Source organism: Rissa tridactyla, chromosome 5 (assembly GCF_028500815.1).
Source record: "Rissa tridactyla isolate bRisTri1 chromosome 5, bRisTri1.patW.cur.20221130, whole genome shotgun sequence".
NCBI classification, from domain to species: Eukaryota; Metazoa; Chordata; class Aves; order Charadriiformes; family Laridae; genus Rissa; species Rissa tridactyla.
This window is the reverse complement of record NC_071470.1, coordinates 60,994,324-61,017,646: the sequence shown is the minus strand read 5'-3', so window position 1 is coordinate 61,017,646 and position 23,323 is coordinate 60,994,324.

The window sequence follows — 23,323 nt, the reverse complement described above, 5'->3', positions numbered from 1 at the left end:
AACCAGCTGGGCTCAATTGCCCTTGAAAGTGTTCCTTATCTCCACTGATTGTAGATCCTTGGGCACCTGTGTTCTTAGCAGTTGAAACCAGATGAGCTGAAACGCCTCCACCTCTCTGGTGTTGTGGTGTGGAGGAGAAGGAGGATAGGTGTTCCTTAGGCTTATTTCACACATATATATTTGCATATGACTGTGATTTTGATTGCACTGAGGTCGTCCTAACGAGTTCTAGAGCCTAGGCAATGGGACCTGGACTCAGCCGAGGACGCAAGGTAACTTTCCAATTAGACCAATGATGAGAGCAAAAGCAGGAGGAAAAGCAGCAGAACTGACATCTGAAGTGTTGAGCTGAGGGGGATTTAGGTCTCAAAGAGTATTTTCAGTTCTTTGCTTCCCTACCACTAACTTCTCATTGTAAAGCTCGTCTGAGGAATACAAGCTGCTGGTGCTAACCTGCTGGTCTTTTGTCCTTGCTGCTGTCCTTGTAAGCTGTCACACAAATGTGGTACAAGCCCTTCTTAGTAGTGGAAGAGATGAAGAGGGGCTCTTTAAACACCTCAACATCCCTGAGGGGGTAGGTGAAGAGTTACCAGCCGTTGCAATGCTGTTTGCAATGTGCCCTGAATCCATCAGCTGAAGAAATGACATTAGGAGATGAGGAGAGACAGTTTTAGGGATCATGATGATCTTCTGGAGATCCCTTCTTTTCAAGTGTGACAAATGAGCCCGGGGCTTGGCCACTGGAGAAAATTAAATGAAATGGGAAAATATCAGAGCATGGACTGAGAAAGAAGTATTACTTTGTATTTCCTTTCCTAGATGATTCAGACGTTGGAAGATGCTTTCCTGCTGTCCCCATCGCAACCTCTTCAGAAGGAAAGGTCGTGAGCCTGTGGTGTTTTGGTATGTCTTTACTTCTAAATGAAATGAGATGCCAAAAGCTAGCCCCTGAACAACATGTAACCATTTGCAGGGGAAAACCTGGTACTCCTTGAGTCTCCTGAAATGCCCATTTGCTGAGCCAAAGGTTGTTTAGGGTCCTAGTGCTGGGAGCTAAGAATAGCTGGTTCATCGCTGCTTCTAATGTGCCATGGAAGCTCTATGTGAGGTTGGTCCCTGGCATGGGGCGGGCACAGGTTTGGCTTTTTCACAGTGTAGATCTTATTTTACATTGGGTAGCACAGTGTGTTCCGGGAACCCGCCTCCGTAGGATCACCTGTCTCTCAGTCCAGCACGCAAAGCATCAAATAGGCTATGCAAAGTCCCAGCCGCTGTCCTGCCCCTCCTTCAGGGGCATCCATCCACATTTATCACTGAAGCATCTTGTACAACAACACTGATTCGTCTAGCCTGCTCACGGCCTGCCTGGAAGTGGCCCACGTATTAGCTTTTGCCTGTCTGTCTTGTTCAAAGAAACTCCGTCAGGAGACAGGTATGTCTGCAGAGCACCTGTGGATCAAAATGTGTAATTCCCACCACAGTGTTCAGACTGTAGAGGACCCCTCTCTTTCTAATACTGCAAACTGCGCGTACAGTTGTGTTGAGAAAATACTTTGTGGTAGCCAGTGGGGTATGAAATGCGTTCTGGCTATAGATATTATATTTCTAGGCTTTCTACCCTGCCACAGGATTCTCATGGAAATAGCTTTGGGGGAGCAGAAGCAGGTGGAGAAAAGGTGCTGAGATGAAGGAAATTATGGGGGATTATCAAGGGAGAGGAAAGTATTTATCTCTACTGTAGGAATCTCACCAGCTATCAGACTGCATCAGGGAAAAGAGATGTGGGCAGGTAAGATTTAATTCTTCCAGCCACTGAATATTTTTTTTAATCACTGTGAGCTTGTAATAAGTTAATTAAAATCTTGGTTAACTATTCAGCAGTCCTCCAGCGGGAAGGTGTGTGTGAACTTAACTGTGTCCTCTTGGCCCCCTGAATTCCTGTTCTGCATACACATTTCATGTTGAAGATGCCACCATTCCTTTTCTGTTTCCTGCCAGTCGCAGAAATCACAGCACTCTGTCTCTGGTAGCTGTCTGGCAATCCTTCCTTCAGGAGGTGCTTGTCCTCTGGTTTCATTTTTTCCTTCCCTCTCTTGGACAAAAGTCTGGAGAAAAGAGCACCGCCAAAAACTATACATGTAAAAAATCAAAGTGAAATTGTGAGGCAATGAGGAGGAAGGTGACAGAGGAGGAATAGGAGGAAAACACCACAAGCAATCTTATCTTCCTTTCCTGTGGGGTAAGAAGGTCAAGCTTCCTCAGCACACCGCTGAGTGCTAGTTATAGCTGTCAAGTTTGTATTGAACCTACTACCTGATTTTTCCCCATAGTAAATTACTGTGGAAGTCAACAATATTTCTGCCTTTATTGCAGAATCGTGGCTATCGGATACAGAACAGACAAAAGGGTCGCCTTGATAAAGGCCTCTCTCCCGCTGGAATGATTTATGAGCAGTGTCATGTTTCCAGGTCCTGTTGTAGCAGGTATCATGGGAAGGAGTCTGGCCTTGGTCTCCCCTGGCCTGAAACAGAGGTGTGAATATTGCTTGTGGACAAACAGGGGCTTCCTGAGTCTGTTTAACTTCATAAATCATCTGGACTGGGATGCAGCAGCCAACACCAGTCAGTCCGAGCAGCAGATGTGCAGAGCACAGAGGCTGCTAAACTCCCAGGGGCTGGGAAGGGTCAGGAGACCTGGAGTCACTGCTTGGTGTACGACTGGCGTGCAACGGTAACACCTTACAGGCAGGCATCCTTTTTTTTTTTTTTTTTTTTTTTCCCTTCTTTAAATCACCTGTTGATTGATCTTGCTTACCCTAATGGCTAACAATGCGCTGTTAGTGGAGCCAAACTGCCTCGCTAATGAACTAGATTAGATTGAAGAGTTTGTACAGACCACAACCTTGCCATATACCTTGTGCCCTCTCCCTCCTTCACTACCATGTCCTTTAGTGATTGTGAGCTTTCTTATTAGTTTCTAGCTTTTTTTTTTTTTGGGGGGGGATAATTCCAATTATTCTCCCATCCAGCAGGTGCAATTCAACCCTCGTAGAAAGTTTGGTATCCTGCCAGTCCCAAATTTCAGTGGCGTTCTTCACTTACGTTCTGATGCTGAGGAATGGTGACGCTCCAAAACTTTGCAGAATACCCTAGCTGCTGCGAAATGCTGCGATGTGGTATGAATGGCAGTCCTCCTCCGTTGATAACTGTTTCAGTGTTTGGAGGAAAAACAAGAAAAATCCAGGCCCCCACTAGAAATGTGAACCTATTGAGGAACTGATGAAATCTCCCTGTTTGGAGACTCACAGATGCCATTCTGTTGGGAGTGCACCAAGGCTGACATAAAATCCCTTTGGATAAGACTCAGTAAACATCTGGTACCTTTTTATAAAAATAAAAACTATCATTGTTGTAGGCCTTGTTGTCTGCCCGTGCTGGTGCCTGCGAGGTCTAATTAGTTGACAAGTGACAAAAGTGGCTACTGTAGCGAAGGGGAGGAAGGATGCCAGGATCATTAGATGGGTTGGATAAGAGCCACGGAAGCCAGCAGGTGATGGATGCAGGAAAGGTGTATTATCCCCCGCTTTGTTACAGATGCGGGGATATGAAGAAACAAGGCAAACTGATAAAGCAAAGGCGCAATGTTTTGCTATTCATCTTATGTAAAATTGGATCTGCGGTCTTCTGTGAGCAGGATGGTTAGGTTCTTTAACAGCTGTTCAGTGCAAAAAAAACCTCTGACCTTCAGCCTTTATTGAGCACCACACAATGCTTCTGAAAATAAGATGGAGAGGACTTGCGCCTGAGTTTAGCATGAGTAAGATTTGTAAAAACTTGTGGCGCTGATGTAGCTGTATTCTTGTTTGCCGTCAGTGATGAAATCCTCGCTGACAGTAAGCGAAAGCTGAATTGGGTCAAGGCAGAGGGGAATGCCCTTGGGTTTTATAAGCAAGTCTAGGGGACAGGGCCAGTAGCTGTGGACAGCAATAGCCAACCACCTGCTTTGCTTGGGTCTTTTCCTTCAATTGTTGCTTATTCCTAAATTAATAAATTTATTTTCCATATAATTATGTAAATATAATATATTAAAGATATTGCCGCATCCTTTCAGGCAAAGAGGAGATCTGGGCACCTCAGAAAGCTTTCCAGATCTGGGGTGGACTGGTTCAGCTGGTACCTACCTCTCTGTCAGTGTGATGACTACACTCTGACCATCTATGCCAGGGCAGAGCTGGCATTGCCAGCTACCCAGGGATGCCCAACACGTGTGAAGCTGCGGGTTCAGGTGCCGTATGTCAAGTCTTTTGACTGTGCCAGTCCCAATGTTTGATTTTTCAGTACTGGATCTGTGCCCTGGCTGAGCTCTGCTTGGCTCTTAGCTTAGTTATGTCACCGGAGGTAGGTAGTGTTCATGTATGGATTTGAAAAAGCATTTTTTAGAAGCATTTTAGCACTTCTTAGCACATTACTGTAGATTTGTTTCAAGGAATTAGATCCTCTTCATTTTTCTTGGCTCCTCTTGAACAGTTAACATTGAGGCGGTAACAAGGTGAGTCTTGGGGACAGAGTAATGGTGGGTAATGTGCATATCTCTTGGTCTGTGTTTCCCAGCACTCATACCAAGATTGCAATACTTTTTCCTGGTGTTCCTATGCAAATCCACTGGTAGGTTCAGAGATTTCACAGCCGTTGGTCTCATACCTACAGCAACATCTGGGTCATCATTGCTAGACTCCCCAGACCATGCTGCAGAATTGGATTTGATTTGTGTTGAAGTCACCCTGAATCACAATTACCGATGGGAAGGAGCAGGTACATAAAAACAGTTGCGAATAAAGTTGCATAAAGGGGATGATGAGAAGTGAACATGAAATCACCGCGTTATCTGCCATCAGATTCAAAGCCAAGGGCTACATTTGTTTACCCATATAGTCAATAGTCATCTCCCATCTCCCCATTGCTCCATAGGGAGGGCATGCTGTGGACAGTAAGGAAAATCCCAGCAGGGACAGGGAAACAGCATCTCCCTCTCCTCCTGTAAATCAGAAATAACCTCACTAAAGTCAAACAGAGTTCTCCAGGATAAAACTCTGAATGAAAAAAGGAAAGGTTTCTCTCTCATTTTCTCCTGTCTGGGGCACCATGAAATATACATTTTTGAGTTTAAAATTATGCTAACCTTAAAACTGTGTCCAATATTTTTTAAAAAATTATGTAGACTCCAAGTTCATGTTTTGGCAGCCAGTTAAGTGGCCTGATTTGGGTTTGGTCTGATAAATGGGGGCAAAAGAAGCAATTGAATCTCCACACCCAGAAACTCCACACGTTGCTCCAGATCTTGGTTTAGTCAATCCTTTCTGAACAAAATGAGTGACATTTAGTGAAGTGCGCTCTGCCTGAGACATTACCCTGAAATTATAGGGCAGCCAGAGGAGCAGGGGAGAGGGAGATGGATGGAAGCGGGTAAAACACATTCAAATCTTTTAAAAGAAAGGCTTTGTTCTTTGAGAACAACAACAATAATACCTTTCCACGATACTCAACTGTCTTTAATGCTTCAGTCCCTTTATTCCCTTTGGAAGCCGGGGAAATACAAAACCCAAACAAGGCGACAACACAACACTCTTTGTCTTTGTTTTCTTACAACGCAACACAATTCAAGGGCAGAACACTTAAATTTTGATTTTTAAGATCACAGCAAATGAGGGGCCATCATCTTTACATTCCTGGCATGATCTGCTTCTCAAATGAAAAGCCAGGATAATGATTATTATTTAAAGACAACAAGGATGACAAAGGCAAAGTAAATGCAGAAAAAAAATTATCCTGGCACCACCTGCATGTTTGTACATGTATATGTGTACATAAAAAAAGAAAAACCTACTGAGTTATTGAATGCAAATGAGACTGGCAAGAAGTGTTTTTCCCCAAGCCGTTGCATATTCCGCAATCCTGTCACGAAAATGTCTTTCCTCCCACCTCTGACTTTCTATTGTTGCTTTTCAACCAAAACAAAGTGAAAGGAGATGAAAAGATTGAAGAGGAAAAAGTAAGTTATTTTCAAAGGTAATTTCTGTCGGGTTTGTTTTTTTTTTTATTAATCGTGTGCTGGCATGGTGACAAAAGTTACCAATGTGTGCCCAGAATGATATTTGGTGGATTATTTTACTATTTTTTTTTTCATAGAATCGCAGACTCACGGAATGATTCAGGTTGGAAGGGACCTTAAAGATCATCTGCCCTGGGCAGGGACAACTCCCACTAGACCAGGCTGCTCAAAGCCCCATCCAGCCTGGCCTTGAACACTTCCAGGGATGGGGCATCCACAACCTCTCTGGGCAACCTGTTCCAGTGTCTCACCACCCTCACAGTAAAGAATTTCTTCCTAATATCCAATCTAAATTTACCCTCCTTCAGTTTGAGGCCGTTACCCCATGTCCTATCACTACACTCCCTGATACAGAGTCCGTCCCCATCCTTTCTGTAGGCCCCCTTCAGGTACTGGAAGGCTGCTATAAGGTCTCCCTGGAGCCTTCTCTTCTCCAGGCTGAACAACCCCAACTCTCTCAGCCTGTCCTCATAGCAGAGGTGCTCCGGCCCTCTCATCATCAATTAGTTAAATAAGAGCAATGTTTGTAACACAAGAATGCCTCTTTCCCAATTTCAGAAGAGAAGAGATCCCTTTTGGATGTCCTGGATGGTACAAAGTGTCCAGCCTCCTCGCACAGCCCTGCATGCTTCAGAAACAAGGCAAGCAGCAGAAGTGATGCCATAATATTGGTAGAGGCATGAGGTGAGCAACCCCAAAACTGAGCCAGCTGCTCAGCCTGGCTGTGCTTGTGAGTGCGTATGGGATACCCAGCTAAAACCCGGCTCAGTGCAGGATTAATCCCTGTAACAGTACCTTCTGTTTCTTATCCAGTGAGTTTTGCAAGCAGTACCTAAACGAGCTAGCTGCTGGCACACACATCATTTGTGAACACACTAGTTTTATTTCCTTTTGTTCCAGTGCATATTTTATAAGCTTATCTTATTTTGGAAAAGTTTGCCCTAAATGGTGCTTTTTGTCTTCACACACGTTGCAGCTGCGAACGCAGGCAGGGTTGTACTGTGGAAGAAATGTTCCACACAATTTTTTTATTATTTTTTTTTTTTTACACATGAGGAATACTTTCTCCCAGATTCTTAATCTTTTTCCCCATTTCTTCTAAGCAAATGCTTGCTTACCAAGAACTGCCACGGTCTGATACTTACATAGACAATTGTGCCAGAGAGAAATACAATTGTACTTTCTTCTGCTTTGGTGTATGGTTGTGCAAAGCAAGCGCATGCACCTCCGTGGGCTTGAGGTTTTTATGTGCAAATAGAGGTCTTGGTTGACTGCCCCAAAGCCTAAAATCCCACAGAAATCAAAAGAACGGAAGAGCATCCTTGAAGCGAGATGTGCTAAAGCAATTTCCTTAACAGCAGCTGCAGTTTCCAAGCTTTCTCGGCTACAACCACCTACAAGTTCACCCCTGGGACTTCACAGGTTTGGCCATTTGTGGTTTGAAATCTCACCCTGGAAAGCTGCCTTCTTCTGTATGCAAACAGAAGGTGCGGGAGGCAATGGCGCTGCTTTGGGGTGTTGATGTGACCCCACCAAACACCCTTGAGCATTTGCTCATGACAGAGGAGCTGCACTCACATGGACCCTCCCTTACTTAGCCACGACGGTCTCTGTATCTCCACCGCCATGTGGGACTCTTGCCCTTCCAGCAGACACGCTGGCAAAGAGCCTGTCCCCCTCCCCGACGTACGATTCGCGCTCTGGTTTGAAGCCCAGGTTGCAATGCTGGAGTAGCAAAGCAGGAATTGTTCTCATGGGACACAGAGCATGGTTTGCTGGCGCACCAGCAAGTGCATCGATACCACCCAGATCACCCCAGAATTACCTACACTGAAGAAAAAGGACTGTGCAGGTTTGGAGCTGAGCTGCTAGAAAGGTCTGCTTTAAAGACCAGGCAATGATGAAACGTTTGGATACAAAATCAAATGCAAGGCTCCCGTGATGGTGGGGATCAGCTCACCTTTGTAATAGGAAGCCACCTCCCTTTCTGCTGGTGTTGATCACGGGAACCCTACTTGCCCATAGGTTTTCTCAAAGAAACACGGCACATCCAATTAACAGCCTCAGTCCATCAGAGTTTTACACATGTTCATGCCTTAAAGAATGTGTAACAGCATTTTATAACGATATCTAACAGCGATTAGGCCTAGAAAAGAATTTAGTGTAATCCTGTTATATAAAATCAAGGATATTTTGCAGGCTATACATCAAATGCTCCCCACAATAGAAAGCTCCTTCATTACCTTGTAAGCCAGATAAACACTCCACAAAAGCTTAACTATAAGGTATATGTTGTGATAAATAATACACAAATCAAAATTTAATTGCTAGCAGCCCACCGATTTGCTTGCGGTCATGCAACCTCCCGTTTTTCCACGACTGAGCATGCGCAAAGCTTTTAGAAACTCCATGCATTAAAAGTGCAATTATGGAAACAATTCATAATCAATACATGGTTATTAGGGTAACCTGCATATATGGAATATTTTATAGCAATTGTAATCCCAACAGTCCTTTCTGAGAGCAAAATTTGCATCGTGGTTATTCCCTTTCAGGTTTCAGTCCCAGCAGTGCCACCTACTGCTGAGATAACTTTGAAAGCTGAGTTTATTATTTCCTATTTCCTTGGGGGAAAATTTTCAGAGACCATTATCCGCAGGTGGAAGACAACCTTACAGGAGAAAAAAGAAAAAAAAAAAAAAGCAAGAGCTCAGCATTCTCTGACTAAAATTTCCCCACCTATACATGACTGAAACCAAGCGTTATCCTGATCACTCCTCATTCTCTCATGGTAATTCATTACTCAGCTGGTGGGAATTGTCCCAGCTCCGGTGAATACCATGGAGTTATACCAGCTGCTATGAGCTGAACTTCTGGCCCAGAATTGTTAAGAAAAAGGTATGCAGAATTACTTTTTTTTATTTTGGAAATAAAAATAAATTACTTCTGCCTACAAAACCTACAGCCTTGCTTATTTCTCAGTGATGGGAGGTTAGTTCACTCTTCTAAGAATAATTATTAAGTAATCTGGTTAGTGAAGGATGTGAAGGACAGCTGAGGTAGGATCTCAGCACCTCTGGTATAAGTGCAAGGGATGTGGAGGTTCTGGTATGGTTTTACCAGGCCACCACTGGCGAGGGACAAGGTACCAAGGATAGGCTTTAAGATCCTGAAAACATGGGAAAACTACCAAAACAGTGTTTGTTTGGAAACAATCTGATATTTTTTTCAGGTAAAAATGCGTCCTCCTCAGGTGGTACCTTGGAGGTGTTTGTGTCTCATTCTTCTCCAGTGCCACATCTCCCTCCTATGAAATTAGCCTATGGGCTGGACTACTTCCTCCAGGATGACGGCTTCCAAGCCAAAAGGGATATTTGGTTCTGCTCCAGGAAGTTCAGTGTGGCCAAGGAGCTTTGGCTGTGGGGAAGAAAGGTACAAAGCGCTGTGGCGTACCGAAGGCCAAGGCTTAGGATTGCTTCCAGCAGAGCACTTAATACAGGGTAAGGAATGGAAGTGAATAAGCATTTCTTGGCCGAGAATGTCTATTTTGCAACCTGTTTTGCTATTAAAATAAGCTTCGAAGTAGCACCATTCTGGAATTCATTTATATCTTTGTTTAAGTGAAGAGAGATATTTCTCCAGTGTTACCTTCACAGCATACTACAGGTGAGGTGAAGTCCCACCGAACCTGGCAGATGATCCTTGTTTAGGAAGGAAGAGGGGAGCTGTATTTTGCAATAAGTTGGCTGTAAGAGCAAGACTGTGATCCGAGACAGGGTCACCTGAAAGGCTGGAGAGACGGTAAGTGATTTGGGTGAAGAGGTTTGGCTGGGAGCTGATGGCAAATACTGGGGGGTGGTTAGTATTTGGCAGGGCTGCATTATTTACAAGCAGATAGCGACTGAGAAGAGAGGAACAAAACTGTGGAAGCAGTGCGAAGAGCACAGATAGCCTTGACTGCAAGAGGAAGCCCAGAGAGAGGATGCTGTGGCACAGAGGGCTCAGCAAAGAAAATCTTGAAAGTTGTCAAAACCCCTTGATTTTCCTCCCTGATGTATCCTTATTGCCTGTCACAGCAAGAAAGGCACAAGAAGAGATGGAGATGGCCAGGCACCACCAGCAAAGCCCGAGCCTTTCACAGAGGGTGTTGTGGGCAGGCAGGAGGCACAAGCGAGCAGGACTGGGGGCGATTGCACAGTGAACGTGCGTGCAGAAGAGGGAAGTATCTGCTTTGAGGTAAGGGCTGTGAAGAGAAGAGGCACCGTTGTTTCTGTAAGATGAGTAGTGGAAACCTTGGGGTGGGGACAGGAATAATTATTGTCGTTAGATGCAGCCAAACACTGCTAAGGCGGTACCTGCCTTAATCCAACCCAGCCGTGATGCTGCGGGCTGAGCCCTGCTTTACTGCACGGGGGTGATGCTGGGAAGGCCCAGCGCAGCGCCGGTTGCCTGCTCCCTTCCCGCTTGCTGTTGGCCTGTTTGTTGGTGTTTCTATTACAACCCTGCGGATCATCACCGTGGGATCTCCCTGGTCTGGCCCATCACCTCGTGGCTTTCTCAGTGAAGCCTCTTCTAGAGGAAGATGTATGACCCAGTAGGATTGCAGGTTACTGCAGCTCGTCACAGTCATTGCCACTACCTCTGGCTGGTTTTGTTGTTGTTTGGTTTTGGTTTGGTTTGTTTGTGTTGTTTTTTTTTAATGCGATGTGGCAGTGTAATTTACAGTAGACTACCTCATTGCATGAGGGGGGGCTGCGGTGTTTGCAGCCTGCTATGAACTGCCCTAAAGCTGTGTGTTATACCCTGGAAATGTGCCTGAACCAGGCTTTATTCTCATCTGACTTTGCTTACGTTTGATTTCAACTGGAAGTAAATTTTGTCGGCCCTCCCTTTTTATTCAGCACCTGAATTTCCTAAGACCCAGCAGCCTGGTTATTATAGGGTTTGTTTGTTGTTTGTTTGTTTTTTTTTAGGTTGCCTGTCCGTAACTCTAAGTACTCAAGGTTTTTCTACACCCAGCTGTCCAATTTGACATCTGGGACTTCTTTACTACCACTTCTCCATGCATATTTTATAATTTTAATTTCATCTTTCCCCCAAAGTATCAGGGCAAAACAATAAGATAGGAACAAGGAGAACATTTGTCCTATAGGATAAACTTTTGGTAATATATATGTTGGGCTTTATGCAAATCTCTATGAACTACGTGTTTCTTCCCACTTTAGCAAGCACCCTCTATCACAAGCCAAAAAAATAATTTCATGAAGAATAGTTAACGGTCGGTTGTCATTTTGAATTAGAATCATAGAATGTGTTGGGTTGGAAGGGACCTTTAAAGGTCACCTAGTCCAACCCCCTGCAGTAAGCAGGGACATCTTCAACTAGATCAGGTTGCTCAGAGCCTCATCAAGCCTGGCCTTGAATGTCTGCAGGGATGGGGCCTCCACCACCTCTCTGGGCAACCTGTTCCAGTGTTTCACCACCCTCATTGTAAAGAACTTCTTCCTAATGTCTAATCTAAACTGACCCTGCTCCAGTTTAAAACCATTGCCCCTTGTCCTATCGCTGGACTTTGGTGTCAATGTGACTTTTTTTTTTTTTTTGTAGGTGGGCAGAGATGGATGAGGTGGAACAGGAGAGACATGGAGGGTTCCCACTATCACTGGAAGCACCCAAATTAGGAGCCTGGGACAACGCTGGGTGCATTGACCATTTTCAGAGGATCCTCACCTCCCAGTAGGGAGCACAAAGCCTGGGATGGTGAGGCTGCTGTTTTACACAACCCAGTGCAATGGGAAGAGGCTGTCTGCTGGGAAATTCATTGATGTTCCAGACCGATGTCCCCTCACCCACCCTGACAGGAACAGGTGATGTGCACCCCAAAGATGCTTTTTCTGGACTGTCTGGGTGTCAGCTAGACTGCTTATCCTTCCAGTCAAATTAGTCCTTTTCATTGCATTTCTCAAATGCACATCCAAGACCCTGCATTTCCCAAATGAAAAAAAAAGAAAAGAAAAAAGGGTTAACGGGGGAACTCTTTTCTGGGCTTCTTACAAGAGCGATTCCAGCACCGAGTGAAAAATAAACTTTAAAGCACAATTCGCTACTGTCCTTTCAAATCTGCTCATTTGGCCCTGGCTAAATGTTTCAACCCAAAATGTCTCCAGCTGCTCCCTTGCCTGTGAGAGAACTTGAATTTCAAAACACCCCCTCCGAACACCCCGTGTCTTTGCTGGGAGCCCAGCTCCAGTCTGTGGGATTAAATCTGGACGTTATTAAATTTTGCTGATCGGTGACAGAAGTGCCTTCAGAAAGCAGTGCTGAGCAGCTGCTTAATATTGGTTTTGTGGTGATGGGGAGGCAAATGTCTTTTGCATTGGCTAGAAAAAGTAGTTTGTGTCATTCCTAGAAGCACTTTATTGTGAAAACACAGCTCGGAGTCATTCTTTACAGGCTGGTTGCCAAAACTTCAGCAGAAACAGAAAAGCTTGAAAATAATTAGCTAGACTGTCTCTAGCAGGTGTCACTTTGGAATTCTTTGCAGATGATAATCCTCAAAAACTGCAGAGAGGTGATCTGATGGGACAAAATATGTCCACTATTCGCATATTCCTTTACAAGCAACTGCTCTCCTTGCTAATGCACCAGCTCTGATAGGAAGAAACTTGACAAAAACATCTGCAATTTCAACTACAGGGTAAAGAAAGAATAAATTGCTCTTTTTAACTTGGGCGGGGGGTGGGGGGGGAGGTTGGGGAGAAGAATCCCCCCTGCCCCCAAACAAATCAATAGGATGTCTTGAATCAGGAAAGGATGCTGCGTAATTGGAATGCAGATCCTGCATGAAACCCTGATTCTAGCATGAGGTATTTAATACTTTCTGCCACAATAAAAGAAGAGAATTAATGGACTCAGTGGGAAATCTAGATGGCATTTAGCTCTGAATCAGACTATTATTTTACACTTGGCATTGATAGGAGTCAAAATGAGGCCACAAGCCCAAGACTTTCTCAGCTCCTTGTGAGAGCCAATTCCCTTTATATTCCCATGTTCCCTACTTGGAGGCTTCCCTTTCTCCAGTTTTCAATCACAGCGGCAGCAAACTGAAGTAATACATTATGAAGCCACTTCAGGCTAAATGTGGGTAAAAAATGCACGCATTTTCTCTCTTTTTAAATATATGCCTATTGCACATACATGTAAGATGTAGCTGACAGATCATAAAATATATGGTAAAAAGGCAGATGTTTATTACATAAAATTTATCCTATGAATGCATGTTTTATCAAAATGTGCTGCTTGTCCTATATAGGAAGGATTTCTTTTCTCAGTGCTTTGATTTTTAAGGCATGCATGTGTATTTGGGGTAAATTAAATGACGAAAAGATCTCAACAAATTTTTGCCCTTTCTAGGGACAAAAAGCTGGTAAATTTTTGCAATGCCTTTTTTTTTGTTTGTTTGTTTGTTTGTTTGTGTTTTTTTTTCTTTTCCCACGATTAAAAGAGCCTGTAAGAAGTGGGGCAGGTAAGGAAAGCTTATGAGTAAAAACCACATGGGCAACTCTCCAAATCCATCCTAGAGTTTATTTCCAAGGGGGGGATTTATTTAGAAGGCTTCTTGATCATCAGCCGTCTCAGAAGCCATCACTGCAGTGGTCCTCAGGACTCCTTGGATGTATCAAAAAGCGCTTTGCTGTTGTTGCTCTCCAATCTTAGTGTTTTGCTGACTGTAAACCACATAATACTGCATGTAGAAGCCATTATTTATAAACGTGTGACTGATGAGTCCTCATGATACCTCCAAAAGTGGACGTATAAAGTTATGAATATCTTGCTCCAAGCCAAATGGCGAGCTAGGAGCAGAAATGAGGCTGGGATTCAAGAGTGCTCAGTTCCCATGTCTTTCATACAAATCCTATCTTACAAAGATGAGGTGTGAGAGCAACAGCGCAATGAAAAAAATGCTGCTGATGATCACCAGGTGCTGGTTATTCATTCAGATGCTATTCTGGATGCCTCCCTTCAAGTGATCTGGCATCCCTGTTGTCTGAAATACCTAAAGGTTGACCTCGACATTTGCAAACCAAGTTGTAGAGCAAGTCAACAGCGACGCTCTCGACAGATCACCAGATCTCTGGGGAGTGCAACAATGCTTGGTTCAGTACCAGAGGGAAAAGGTACCCTCCAGCAAAACCAGATAATGTGCAGTAGGAAAAAAAATAGGAACCCTACTGCTGGAGGTCTTGTCAGAGAAAGGTAGAAAGGTCTGTGGGTCTGCCCTGGGGAACACAGTACCATATGAGCAGCTCCTTGGCTTTGGGCTCACTGGCCAGTTTCATTTTGGCCATATTTTTCCCTTTCACTAGCTTGAAAACAGATGTCAAGAGAGAGACAGATGAGAAAATCAGTTTGAGAAAGACTTTCGAGGTCTTGAGAAAGACTTTCTCTTCCCCAGAGCAAATGCTCGTAACAGGGGATTGCTTTGTGACATTGCTGGAGCTGCTGAGACATTTACAGGCTAGGGAAACCCCATGTGAGTACCAAGAGGAATGGCTCAGCTGTAGGGCTCATGTAACTCAGGGCGGGCTGGCTGATTTCAGACCTGCGGTGTTGTATTTCAGAAGTCAATCACACTCTGCAGAGGCTTGAGCTTAGCTTGGCAGAAGAAGAATGCTTTTGTCCCCTCTATCTTCTCTCCAAGATGACCTTTAACTTTGTAATCTGATGGGCTCGAGGGTCTGATAATCTCAGATTTGTTGGTAGTGGATATCATGTGTTGGCAATCCCCATTTTTAAAATAATTGTGCTGAAGCACAGATAAGCTATTGCCTCCAACTATCAGGTTTTAATAAAGCCAGGGTATGAGAGGGCGAGGATCCAAGCCAATTATAACCTAATTGACCCTCCTAAGCCTTCTTTCTTATCTAAAAGCTCATTCTTTGCCAGTCAGGCTCATGATATCTGTGGGTTGGAAAGAGTAATTTTTAATGACCCATTATCTACAGCATTCCTGATTCAGACAAATAAATGCAGGCATCCACCTCTAGATGGATGACTGGTTTAGTTGCAGTGGTCATAATTGGTCAATTAGGGAGAAGCAATCTGCTAAAGCCAGCAAAATGAACATGAGATGGAGGGAGGCTGAGCACAGGATTTACCTTGACAGAGGAAGCAATTTAAACTAAGGGAACCCAGTGTTGCCTATTTAATACTCCATGGAGTATGAAAAGGCTTTCCAGAAATAATTCTCCTCCATATATATTGTTGTAACAAGGAAAAATTAAGTTGCTGGCAAACTGAAATCACCATTTTTCTGTAAGTTTTGATGGCTCATTTCGCATTGTGTCTTGGAAGCCCAAGAGCGGAGAAGTAATGCTGATCAGCTCAGGGGTGGGTGGCCTGCGAGCATGCTGCCAGCACATCTTGCTGGCTAAATCAGGGAAGGGGCATCCAGAACCCTCACAGTTCCTTGTATTTTTTTGTCTTGTGTCCAGCAGTGCTACAAAAGGGTTCAGACAAGAAAGGACATGGGAACATGTCTCCTGTGGCATAATGAGGAATACCATACAGCAGCTCAGGCAGAGAAGGAATTGGAGAACGACACTGGGAGCAGGTAGATGAATCCATCCAAAGGGCATACAGTGGCTTGGCTGGATACATGATGTGAATTGAGAGAACAGATTTGCTTCTTGCTTCTGAGCAGGAATACAAATGAGAAAATCAACTCCTACCACTTCCCCCTCTTAAGGACTGAAACAGGACACAGTGCACTGCTCCACCGAAAGCAGGGCAGACCCAGCATAGCAGTCAAGCTTGCTGGGGGCTTCAGAAAGTCTATTCATTAGACTCGCTTGCTGGTTTCTCATCATGGAGGTTTGCTCTGATTTTGCTCTTCTTGCTCCCATGGGTTCTGCTGGTGGTGGGCAGCCATTTTGAATCATTGACCCCCAGCTGGCTGGAGCAAACATCTGCCTTTCCTGCAGACAAAGTTGCTTTTGGGGTCAGGACTGCATCGTAAGGAAGAGCCTTGCCCTCAGCCAAACCTTTCACTGTTGCATTTAGGGGATGGAGTGGAAAAGGAGCTTTAGTCCGTGTTTTCCCAGCTTCTGCTTGAAGCCTCCCTGTAGAGGGGTCTCTCTTTTGCTGTTGACTAGAGAGGGCACCTTGGGAGATGGACTTTTACAGAGATTGAGTTAGGAATGTAGAGTTGGAAATGCAACTATCTCAGCTTGCTGTCAGCAAAGAAAACACACCACACACCAGTAGGCAACTGCTATAGCCATGAATCCACATCCTATTCTTTTCTGGTGAGACCTGTCCTCTGAAGTCTTTAGGTGACTGCAGCAAGTACATACAGACCTTGCATCTCCCCAGACTGCCTCTCTCCCGAGATGTAGATGTCCCTTAGTGTCGGTGCAGCAGGCGGCTGATAAGCACATGGCAGTGGCAGCACACTAGCAGGGCAACATCAGTCCTCTAGAAAAAGCCTGGGTGCTCGTGACCCTGACACAACACGCAAGAGGTCTGTGGCAAAGCAAGACCCCTTAGTGCTGCTGCAAAAGGGCTGATCTGTCCCATATGTCCCTCCCTGAGCACTTGCAGAGTGAACAGAACGGCTCTATCTTTTTGGACAAATAGCTCAAAGGCTTAGTGTTCCTCACCCTACCCACAGTGACACAAGGGGGAATCACGTGTGCATATGCTCATCTACGTGCATGCATGCGTGTACCTACAGAAAAACTTGCAGGATTTCTGCTGCCAGCTTTCGGGTAGCATCCCGAGGGGCCTTGTCAGGTGGTGCTTCCTCTTCTGTTTGTTGGCTTGGGAGCTATAACCTTTTCCAATCCTGACTGGTTTCAACACCTGCATTTCCAAATGAGCTCCATGCTGTTTCGTGCCCAGCGCTATTTGGGCCAGGCAAGCTATCACATTGGGGTCACAGTCAGGGAGGTGATTTGGTGCCATTGCCTGCAATATTTAGCAGAACCCAGCTGCAGCTCGCAATAAAAGACATCACTTTCTCCCTTCTTTCTCCCACCCCAGCCCTCAAAATACACTGTTTCCACAAAGCATGTGGAAGAGCTCCGTAGGGAGTGAACAAGAAGGGGGTGGCAGGTGTCACATCTTTGTGTCTTTGAAAACATCTTTGGGATTTTTTTTTTTTAATTTTTTTTTTTGTCTCTTTACCATTTATATCCCATGCTTGATTCTAATTTCCGCAAGTGTATTTGCTTTTGCCCATCTCTACGTGCGCTCCGTGTCTGGCGGAGGGAAATGGGCTAACCCTTTCTGGCCATTAGCAAAAATCAGAATCAATGATTCTATTAAATGGAAATAATATGGTTGTTGACAGGAGGAGCCACATACATTGCCCTAGGTGCCAGCCTGCAGCAAGGCGTGTGCTTTGGGACACTGGCAGGGCTCACCCACCCTGATGGCAAACATGGTCTCCTAGAACTCAGCAGCAACTTTGCTGCTCCATCCTGAAACTTTGGCTTCTGCAGTTTCTCCTGCCATATTTTGGCAAAGCTGTACCAAGCCCCTACGCCATGTGCAGAAAATTGCCAGGACCCCATGGCATTAATAACCCCTAATTGCCTATTCCAGCCTCACCTAGGTCCCCACCTGCAGCACCCGCCCACAGCACCCATTTAAGTCCTGGCCCTGGCTGAGGGTGCTGGGAAGCAGGTGTGTGCTGGAGAATGGTTTATGGTGCTAGCAGAGCCTGTGGGGTAAGTACTTGCCTTTCCTTAGGCGTTATGCAGGTTGAGTGGGGTTAAAGAGAAGGTGTCTTTGCTCCTGCTTGTGGTGGGGTCAGAGTGTGTAAGTCAACACTGATAGCTTGAGCCTTTGGTCTGCTGCTTGCAAAACTAGCAAAAATTTAAGTAGTAGCTTCTTTGTCCCAGGTTCATAGTGAGCAGTTGTTTTGTTTATGAGCATGATATGATGTATCGTGGTGTTTATGATGTGACACACAAATCATTTGCAAGTGTTTACTCATTGCGTCAGTGTGCTCGTTGGGGGGGAATCTGAGCCCCTTGGGAAGCTACTTTTTCTTTCTCAACCCTTTTCTGCCTCCCTAGTTTGTGTCCCGCTCCTCAAAACCCCTTAGAGGGAGCCATCTCAGACAATTCTCACAGTAAGGGAGCAAGGAGTTGGCTCATTACCTTGCTTGCATCTGCATTGCACTCCTCTACAAAGCTGAAAACGCGCACCTTCTTCTCCCAAGCCCACTCCCTGCCTTGCATTTGTTACTCTTAATGTCGCTCTACCTGATTTCTATCCTCCTGAAACAATGCTCAGTGCTTCCAGCCAAGGTAACTGGCTGCCAGGCTGCCTTGGCGTAATCGTTCCCTACATTTCTCAAGTCTGCAATACAATCTCCAGGGAGGACAAGCTGGTTTTTTACCCTTTGGGGTCTGAGATCAGAGGAGTTAACTGCCCGTTAATTGTAGGGCAGTGGTGGAAGATTTGGTGCTGTGATGAGAAATTAGATTAGGAGGTAGGGCAAAGGAGGGGGTGGTTGCTGTCTAAAATATGGCACTTGAATTTTTATCCCTGTAATGAATAATCCAGACTGAAGTAGACTCGTTCCCAAAAGGCAGCAAAATAAGGTGGGTTTCCCAAGCCTTTTTATGTTGACCTGGATCGCGAGCACAGAGCAGCACTCATTGATACCCCTGCTTGTGCTGTCTGCGGGGACAGAGGCTGCTGGTCTGAATCAGATCCCAGCTCTGCCCATCCCATGCTCGTCCCTCTGACGAGCACCAGCTCAAGATGCTTCAAAGGAGCATGCAGTCAGCAGCTGGTGTTAGTCAAGAGTAATCCTACCCTATGGGAAAGGGAGGGGGAAAAAAATAATCTACTTGACATAGGTGAAATAGAGCAACTTCTGCAGGAGGTAGTCCCAGACTGGGCCCAGCACAGAGGGAAAAGTGGCAAGGAAGCCCAGAAATCAAAGTCAGGGAGCAGAACAAATGCAAATGTATGTGTCAGGAGAGCCTTGGTGTTTCAAAAGTGTGCAGCTAACTAATGTAGGTTTCCCCTGCATACGTATGTATTTATTTAGCTACAAAGGTAGAAGAGGTGATGTTCTCTTTTTCCACAGTGTGGCCTACCTACGGTATTCAATAATGTAATATTAGAGAAAAGCCTTTAGCATGGTCTTTAATAAAATACCCCGACCTGACAGGTAGGTTATGGACTATTATAAAGCTGTTAGATTTAATATGAATCTTCTTGGCAATCGCTGGTATTCATCACATTTTCATGAGTAGCGAACGGCTGTAGATATTGCCAGATGTGGTCTCAGAGTGGAGAGCAACTGAGATAAAAATTGCAAAAACAGCTAAATGCTGGATGGGCTGAAATCCCACTTCCAATCAGATCCAGGGCATGCCATGAAAAGATTTAGTAAGCGACCTACCAGTGGTTTAAAAGTCTCCTGAACAGTTTGCCCAGCTGCCTTGGGAGAAAGAGGAGTGGGCAGAAACTGGATAATCTGATCTATATATTAATTTTATCACAGAGATTACTTTAAATCCTGAAGCAGGAGATTATATAACCCTGTAGTATTTACGGTTGCAACTCTGGAAGGCCACACAAGTGCCTGATCCCAGGACTCACTGATTTTGTTTTGACTTTATTAACATCTTACTGTACCCAGCATTCTAACTCTTTGCACTGTATGACATGCTGCTTTCTTGTGCTGCCTTTGATTTTAGCATTTCCTGATCTTATTCTGTGCAATTTTGGAAAAAAAAATAATCTCATTTCTAACTTCCCTGGCACATAGTTTGGTTAGTCCCCATTGCTCTTTGGTGGAGGAGAGTGAAGGGCTGCTGTGAACTTCCCTGTTCTCTTTTCTGTAACTCCACAGCTTCCAGCTTCAGAGCTTAAATTTATTTTGCAGTTGTGCCCAGAGATGTCCCCTGTGAAAGCCTTAGCATCGTTGTTCTAGGTATTGTAAAAACACAAATAGTAAACCCCGTGTCTACGGGAATGGGAGCTGTGGGGCTCCTAAATAGAAGGGACAGATTTTCGGAGAGGGGCTGTGCTAAAGTAGCTCCCGCTGGTGTCAGTGGAAGACACGCACTCTTGCAAATCACAAAGCAAACACACAACCTGTGATTCTACTGTGCTGCGATCCTTTTTTGTTTGTTTTTTTTGTTTGTTTTTTAATAGACGGTACTAGTGCACAGCCTCCCTGCTGAGCAATCCTGTTGTCCAGGCTTGTGCTATTGAGTTTTGCCTTCACTGGTTGGCCCCTACACCCCATGTTTCCATACGTCTACTGTGAGCCATGAACACTGTTGTTGCCTCTTTCCAAGCTTCTGAATCAAACCAAAGGGTAATTTGAGCATCGCGGGGAATGAACACATTTGGGGTGAGAGACGATAAATAAGCGATGACTAAAACAATCAAGGAGTCTTTTGGCAAATTGGTGGCATTTGCCAAAAAACTTTGGTAACCGGACTAAGGTACTCTCTGACAAATAACATCCTAAAGAAAGCACCTAAATATGCCGCGTGGACAACGTTAGGTCAACTTGAAAGAGTTACCATCTAATCGCAGATTTGGTTTCCTTGATTGACAGACAATTTTCAAAAAGAGTGCGGTTTGTCAAGAAGTCATTCCCTTCTTCTTCCAGAAATCTCTCTTTGAAACCAGGGCAGGCAATTTCCTGCCTGTGATGGCATTCAAGACACGAGATACCCTTGTCTTTGACAGCAAAGGACGCTGGTTTCATTTGAGCTTTTTCCCTTATCACTGACAACAATAAAATTGTCAAGTGTGTGATTTGAAACGTCAAATTCAGTATGAACTTTTTGTGTAAGCAAGGGACATTGGACATAATAACTTTTTTCTCCCATCTGTACTGATGTATGGGACGTACAAATTGACAGATGATAAAGATTGGCTGATGTATGTGTATAGCAACTTATGTATAAACTAGCCACAGACCAACAAGGTTATAATGAAGTAATCTTTTGAATTTATTAATAAATTTCCCTTTGTCAGCATTGGTCCAAGGTAATGATGTGATGCTTCTTAGCAGCACAGACAGAGGAAGACTTCACAGCTGAGGAAGTGCCCATTTTAATTGCAGCGTGGAAATACTGTCTGTCAGATCATGGTAGCATTATTTTATATTTATGGAGAAGCTGGATGCTTTTGAACCTGACCCAAAACCCCAAAGCTGTCTCTCTCCATTCTGAACAAATCAATCATGTTGATCAATTGATGATGCTGAGCATTTTAGTTTCCGAGTGCCTAAACAGTGAGATTTGAAAGTCACCTGGAATTTGCTAGTTTTAGATTTGCTAATTTGAATACAAAGTCTGTGTGTTGCGTAGAGAAAAATGACATCTTTAGATAGCCTTCCTTAGATAGCCTTCCAGATAGTGGCCTCAAACTTCACTTTGTCGGAGTGCAAGTCCTGCAAGGTGTGGATGAGCTGGTTCATCAAGAGGAGAGTGGACTTTGCCTTGTGAGCCTTCAGTGTGTCTTCTGTCAAATTGCTAGCCTTTGTGTGATGCGTATCGCTGTACTACAGCTGTGGCTAGGTGAACTGTAACATTAATTTTTAACGCTGTGGTTGAGTCCTTAGAAGGTTTTAGCTTGTCAGGAGTGTGACATACTTTTCAAAGTTTTGGCTTTGTTTCCTTTTAAAAGGAAAGAGTCATTGTCACACAACCACACCTCAATACCTTTTAAAGCGAGTCTTTATTATGGGAATTATCTCAAACTCCAAGTATTAGTCTGTAGAATGAGAGCGCACAAATCCTTAAGCCAAAGTCTCTTGTCAGGAACAGGGACACAGCACAAAGCAAATAAGGAGCAGAGCTTATTTCAGCTACTTGAGACCTTAAAAAGCTCAGAGGAAAACTAAACAGACACACGTTTAAACACGATAAACTCATGGCAGTGCATGGTGGTCACTCTCTGTGCCTGTGCTTTTACCCCCACGAAGTAAAATGCCCTGTATTTTACCTCTACCGCTGGGGTCGAGTGCAGGTGCGTGCATGGTCGGTTATAGAGGTGGAGCTGATTGATGGCAATTTGTTGTGTTGCCATAACCCAGTTGCACTCAACAGTGTGCCTTCACCCAAAGCTTGACCAAAGGCAACCAGCAGTACCAGGAGGGGAGTGGGTGACGCTGCCATGCTGAGCTGCTCCAAAACCCATAGGGTCCTACAGAGGTCACTCGGAAACATCAGTCGTTTTTATGTTAGCAAGCAACAGCCCCCAGCCCAGAAAAGTGTATCGGTTTTATCTTCCAGCCCTCTTTCCACTCTTAAGTTACTACTATTTCCAGCCCCCGCAGAGCAAAAATACATGGCAGTATGATTTCCTTGTAAGAGCAATTTAACTTTTGGTGCTGAGTGGTAGCGTTCTCAGCTGAATTACAGGCAAAAGCCTGAACCTAACAGGGTATTTATTTTACTTAGCAAAAATTAACCAACAGTAAAAGTATAGTTGCCGCCATTGGAAATATGACTGTTTGAATAAAAGTTATGGCAACAGTAAGATTCAGCTATGGTATGTTAATTTGAATCTGCAGTAAATCTGTCAAGATTGCAAGTCAGTTTAAGAGCTAAAATATAATTGTTGTAAAACACTGAACTGCAATTTATATGTATTTTTCCAAACCACTCGTGGGCTAGCAATATTTCAGTTCTGTAATCACAATTTGAACCTTTTAAAAGGTTTTTTTTATACAAGTCAGCAGAAGTAGTATTTTATTACTTTTCTTTCTGTAGGATTCTTTGAATGCAACACGCTTTTGGGAAGGAAAATGGTCTGGGGTTAAAAATCAGCACAGACTACCTTACAGTTGCTTCTCTTTTCTGAAAGATAGAGATGTCTGAATGTGCAATGAATAATTTCTCAATCAATTTGGAGCTCGATGAAAATGACTGTCAAAGTGGGGCTATGTTAGATTTCAGGTGCCATTTGACCCTGCAAACACGCTTTCTGTAATGATATGCTGTGATGGCAGGTAGATATGATTTTTTTAAAAAATAAAAAATCCATTAGTAACCTGAATATATTTTTTTAAAAATAAGCTTGCCTGTATTATCGTATAATCCTGTAAACTGCTTTCAACTTGATTACGTACTTAAATTAGTGCTTTAGACTGTCAGCTGTCAGTCCCAGGCACCTTCAGGTGTGCTTTTCCATGGCAGACACCTTGACTGTTACTCAGTTTGCT